The following is a 6,700-nucleotide window of genomic DNA, read 5'->3' on the forward strand; positions in this document are numbered from 1 at the left end:
TTATTATGCAGAGTAAAAATAGAATAAGCCATATTTAGAAGGTCACATGCTTTCCCTAATATGTGGGATCTAGACATATATATGTATGTATGTATATATATATATATATAATTTTAGTGGTAGAGACAGAACAAGTCAAAGAATTCTTTTCTCAGATGGTCAAATACCACAGGGGTGTGATTTCTCTCTAATTCTCTCTCTCTCTCTCTCTGTATATATATATATATATATATATATATATATATATATATATATATATATATATATATGTGTGTGTGTGTGTGTGTATGTATATTTATGTATATTGTTACATGTATATACATGTTGCATGCATCCATATATAGTATATATGCAACACATATTCCATAAATACACACATATATATGTATATACATATAGCTATAAATGAAACGTGATTATAATTGTGGGACAGAGGGGAAGGAGAAGAGTGAAAGAGTAATGGGGAGTGAGCAATATGGAAATATATTTGTCTAGGTAGGAAGATGGAATAAGGAAATTCACTGAATGTTGTTAAAAATAGGATGGAGAGCAGATAGGGAAAAGCACTCAGTAGAGGGTTTAAGCTGATCAGAGTCTAACATATGCATTGTGGAATAACATGGTGACATCCCTTTGTGCGATTAATGTACACTAATTTTGAAGTTTATATGTACTGAACAAGTCATAATGAGCGTTTCAGGCAGCAAATATGAAAGCATCATCTAAACTGAAAGACAAAACTTGACATGATGGAAGCTCTGTATACTTTTCATGTTTGTTCTGCTTGATTTTAGGGTTGGGTAGACCTGTTGTAAGGCAGCGAGTATGAATGAGGGTATGACTACTAGAAGCCATTCTGTTTAATAATAATGTAACTCAAGGAAAATTGGTGATTCTACAATCATGAGCTGGAGAAAATAGTGGGGAAGAGTAAAGAAGTAACTATGAATGAAAATCTAAGTATTGTTTCTCTTTGCTAAACTGTTGGTAATCACTTATGCACAAAAATCAATTCCCATGTCCATTTCCTTCTAATCAGCTAATAAAAGATATGAGAAGTGAATGGATGCAATTAACTTCCTCTAGGTGATACAATGCAGAAGTCCATTTATTCTTTGGACTTAGGTTATTTGTACCATATAAAACAACACTCATGACTACTAAGTGAGCATAAAAACACATCTTTGTATCATGCTACTGATGATGCATATTAAAACTAGGTACAGACATAATCCTCATAATTTTAACTGGAAAACAAAATATGTTTTTGAAAGATCCCCCTGTGTTTTTGGCAATTTTTCACATTTTTAGAATTTCTGCTTTTCACAGGGAGATCTACAGAGTTATCATTCCTGGGTAAACCAGCCAGGTACTTTGTGAAGTGATGGAACACAGGTATTTTTGGTTTTGGTCTTTGATACTTATGAGAAATACAATGTCCAATAGTCATCAGTTGTGATGACTGTTTCCATCTCAGTGCCTTAATTTAAAAAAACACTTTGTATATAGCCTTCAGGACAAAGAATGGTCATCTGGGTTTTTAGAACGATATTTATGTGGGATCTAAAACAATCAAACTCAGAAGCAGAGAGTAGAATCATAGAGGCTAGGTGTAAAGAGAATTCGGAGATATTGGCCAGAGGATACAATGTTTCATTAGACAGGGATATGAATTAAATATTTGAGGTGCTGGATATATTAGGTAGTGTGATCCAATCATTCCACATTGTGTGTCTATAATATATATGCATATATACATTGTTATTCAAAGTGATACTATATATAAATATATATAGTACGTATATATACATACAAGTATGTATGTATATATATATATAAGTATGTATGTATATATATATATATATATATATATATATATATATATGTGTACAAGTATATATGGTTATAATTTGTCAGAATTCAATAAAAAACTTTTTTAAATGAAAGAATAGTAATCTGATTTCCTCTTTTGTAATTTTAGCAGAATTGCACCTCATCTTCCTTCTTGACAATACTCCCAATCCCAAGGATGCAAGTTTTCTTGGATGCAGGTCTCCTTGGACTCCACTCCCTTTTTATGAACTCTGAAATCTCTTGATAATGCTATCATTCATTTAGAAAGTACATGAGTATTTATTGGCTATACACTATATGCAGGTCAACACTGTGAATGAGAAAGAGAAAAGTCAAGTTCTCCCTGAGTTGATATTCTAATTGGAGAAACAGAATTTAAGGAAACGTAACTTATGACAGTGATGAGTGCCAAAAGAAAAACAAAGCAGATAAATTGATAAGCAGTTATGGGCCAGGATGGAGGGAATAGCACACTTTATATGGTGTTCTTGTGTTTCCTCATAGACCACTATGAGGAAACGATATGTAAAGAGTGGTTCAATGAAAGAATAAACTAGAAGATTATCTGATAGATAATGCATGTAATGGGAACAGCCACTTCCCAGGCCCTGGAGCAGGCAAATATGCAAGGAAACAAGAAAACACTTAGGACTGAGCAGGAGCTGCGATGAGCTTAAGATATTTGGGAATGAGCAAGACCATTTCACATAGGATTTCTAAACTAGGTAAACAGATTGCAAGGATTTTTTTTTGTAAGTATGTTAGCAAACCATTGGAGAAAGTTTTAAAAGTAAGCATGTGGTAAGACTGACATTTTTGAAAGATCTCACTGCTGTGTGTTAAACAGTGTAGAAGGGAAGAACAGAAGGATGAGTACAAATTAGAATTTTAGTAGTTGGTTATGATGGTAGATTAATCTAGAATTCTGGCAATGGATGAAGTAATGCAATGCAACTGAACATTGGACCCACAAATTTGCTGCTAAATTTAACATTGGGTGTTAGGCAGGAAATAGCACCTACCTTGAGTACCTAGGTAGCTAACAGTGCCATTTAATGAAATAAAGATGACTGCAAGAATCAAGATGAAGGGGTAAACAGAATTCTGATTTTGATATGCTGAGTGGTAGATACTTATTAGACATACAAGTAGAAATTTTGTGCAGGAAGTATTCTGGGGTCCAGAACTTTTGATAATGATCAGTCAAGTCCAGCATGGAGACCAGATCACAGCTCCCTATTTAACTCACCTGACCCTTGTCTTTCACAATAACCAAGTGAAGCATGTTTTCTTTCATTGCAGTGTTTGGCGATCAGCAAGAGGCCCTCAGAGTGGCTACCCCTGTAGCCTGTTCATTGTTCAGTATGTCAGGAACTTCATGTGGGGAAATTAATCAGTGACAAGAAAAGCCTGAGAAAATAACTACCTTTTTACTTGAGATTTGCATAACTGGAAATGCATCTCATAAATAGACAACTAGGATCCAGTGTGCATCTTCTTGTCCACCCTCTGTGAGAATGTGCCCACCAGCTCGGTCACACCCATCAGCCACCTATATGAACCACTCCTTAAACGCTTCCCAGCAAGGTGGACATTGTGACAAGAGTTTTCCGTCTTCTCAACCAGCCTCTCTTGGAGTGAAGTCCACATCCTTTCCTCATCACTTTGTCTCTGGAAGTAACTGGCCTGTTGTGCTATGAGCAGCTGTATTTGGGTCTGGTGAAAATGTCGGAAAGGCCAATACAGTAGTCATTAGCCATATATGGTTTATTAAGCAATTCTAAAGTGATTCAGTGTGACTGGGGAACTTAATTTTTTTGTTACTGTTCAATTTTAATTAATTGAAATCTAATTACATATATGTGGCGAGTGCCTACTGGATAGCTAGAGGACAAGAAGAGACAGCAAAGAAAGTTAGGAGACTCCAGAAGGTAGGAGAAAAAAAAATCACATATTTGTGACACACATAGAAGCCTGTTGGTATGGATAAGTAGAGGAATGTGGAAAAAACTGAAGTATGAGGGAGCAAGTATGAAACAAAATCAGTAAATAACATGGCACGTCACCCCACCCCACTTTGATTTATTGGCAATTTATTGGCAATTTTCCTTGCTGTGGTTCCAGATGCCCACAGTTAACCATGGTCAGAAAATATTAAAAGAAAATTTCAGAAATAAATAATTCATCCGCTTTAAATTGCACACTGTTTTTCACACAATGTGTTTGGCCCAGAAGACAGGTATTGGAAAAACCACTGCTAAAACAAAGCCACAGTGAGACAAGACTCATCTCATTTTTGTCATTGGACACGTAGATTCAAGCCAGGTCACCACCACTGGTCATCAGATCCACAGATATGGTGGGACTGGGAAAAGAATCATCGAAGACTAAGGAGTATGCTACAGTGAGAAAGGGTTCTTTTACATATGCCTGGATCTTGGACAAAACAAAGACTGAATGTGAGAATGCCGCCACCATTGCTGTACCCCCCAACCCCAGAGAAATTTGAGATCAGAAAATACTATATGACTATCATTGACGCTCCAGGACACAGAAACATCTAAAACATGGTTGTAAGCACATTTCCATCTGACTATGCGGTGATTGCTGCTAGTGGTGTTGGCGAATTTGAAGCTGGGATCTCTAGGAACAGGCAAGCCTGTGAACATGTTCTTCTGGCTCACACTCTGGGTGTGTAACAACTAATTGTGGGTGTTAACAAAATAAACTTCACTGAGCCAAAAACAATATGAGGAAATCATTAGGGAAGTCAGTACCTACATTAAGAAAATTGGCTAGAATCCCTATACAGTACCATATGTTCCAATTTCTGGTTGGAATAGTGACAGCATGCTGGAGCCAAATGTGACATGCCTTGGTTCAAGGGATGGAAAGTCCCCATAAAGATGGCAGTGCAGTGCCAGTGGAATCATTTTAAGCTTTGGATTGCATCCTTCCAACAATTCACCCAACTGACAAACTCCTTACCACTTTCCCTCCAGGATGTCTACAAAATTGTTGGTATGTTCCAGTGGACCAAGTGGAGACTAGGGTTCTGAAAGCCAGCATGGTGATCACCTTTGCTCCAGCCAACGTTACAATGGAAGTATTGAAATGCACTCTGAAGTCTGAAGGAAGCTATTTCTGGAACAATGCATCAATGTCAAGGATGTTTATTGGGCAACATTCCTGGTGACAGCCAAAATTGCTGGTGACCCATCTGGAAGCAGCTGGCTTCACTAATCAGGTGATTATACTGTCCCATCCCTTCAAATCAGTGCTGCCAATGCCTCTGTCCTGTATAATCACTCAACTCACGTGGCTTGCAAGTTTGCTGAGCTGAAAGAAAACACTGATCACAGTTCTGGTAAGGAAGGTGGCCCTAAATTTGTGAAACCTGGTCATGTTGCTGTCATTGATAAGGTTCTCAGAAAGTCTATGTGTGTTGAGTTTCTATCTTTCTCTGTGCTGATCGCTTTTCATGATGTGAGACAGTCACTGTGGGTGTCATCACAGCAGGTACCAAGAAGGCTGTAAGAATGGCAGGGTCAACAGGTCTGCCCTCAAAGTTCAGAAGGCTATGGCCCAAAAGACCAAAAATCGTATGTTCTCCCTCATATGTGGACATTAGATCAAGGGCAAACACAACAAGGGGATTGGACTTTGAGCACATGATAAAGTGAGAAGTGTGAGGATAGGTAAGACACCTAAAAAATTAGCTAGCATTTGCTGCCCTTAACACAGAGAAACTAAAGCAGATACCTTAAAAGCAACTGAGGCCAATAGGAAAAGGGGACCAGGAACTAGAGAAAAGGTTAGATAAAAAAGAATTAACCTAGAAGGTAACACACATGCATAGGAAATTAATGTGAGTCAATGCCCTGTATAGCTATCCTTATCTCAACCAACAAAAACCTTGTTCCTTCCTATTATTGCTTATACTCTCTCTACAACAAAATTAGAGATAAGGGCAAAATAGTTTCTGCTGGGTATTGAGGGGGGTGGGGGGGAAAGGGAGGGGGCGGAGTGGGTGGTAAGGGAGGGGGTGGGGGCAGGGGGGAGAAAAGACCCAAGCCTTGTGTGCACATATGAATAATAAAAGAAAAAAAAAGTTCAGAAGGCTAAAGGCATGTTTTTCCTAACCACTGGCATCCCAATCTTAACCAGTGGTGGAAGAACAATTTCAGAATTCTAAGTCTCAATTGGCCACATAAGTATAATAGTAAAAGACCAGTTGATAAACATGCACTTTAAAACTTTCAGGAAAACATAGAGATTTAGACCATTTTTTCAGGGGTGTGGCTATTTTTAATTATTAGTGACTAAAATTAGCACTTTTAATGGAAACAGGCACCAAAAATATGTCACGGAATTCTGAGACACATTGAAACAATGAAAAACTTAAAATTGCATGCTATTTTAAGTAGCTTGATGAAATCTTTCACCCTCCCATTCTGTCCCGCCTGGGAAGCAAATTATCCATCTGTCCAGCACGCCTCTGTTGTGTTTGCTATCCACCTGCCATTCTTTCAGTTATGTGAGTTATCAGAGCAAATGCTGTGATTACTTGAACACGAACACTCTGATACTGCCACAGTGAGGCTGACAATTCAGATATGACAAATGAAAAAAGTTGTAAAGCACTTCCTTAAGGAGAAAAGCTGCAAGTTCTCAATTTCATAAGGAAAGAAAAAGAGCATGTGCTGGAGTTGCTGAGTTCTCTGATAAGAACAAATCTTCTATCCAGGAAATTATGAAGGGAAAAATTCATGCCAGTTTGATTCTTGAACCTCAAACTGTAGAAGTTAAAATGGAAAAGGTGTTAAGTCTATATATTTACATAGAG

At 37.7% G+C, this 6,700-nt stretch overlaps 1 pseudogene; it reads left to right on the plus strand.

The window, feature by feature from the left end:
• LOC109678966 (elongation factor 1-alpha 1 pseudogene) overlaps positions 1 to 5,391 on the plus strand; it is a 30,662-nt pseudogene extending 25,271 nt beyond the window's left edge.
• The last annotated feature ends 1,309 nt before the right edge of the window (positions 5,392 to 6,700 follow it).

Source organism: Castor canadensis, chromosome 15 (assembly GCF_047511655.1).
Source record: "Castor canadensis chromosome 15, mCasCan1.hap1v2, whole genome shotgun sequence".
In the NCBI taxonomy this organism is placed as follows: domain Eukaryota; kingdom Metazoa; phylum Chordata; class Mammalia; order Rodentia; family Castoridae; genus Castor; species Castor canadensis.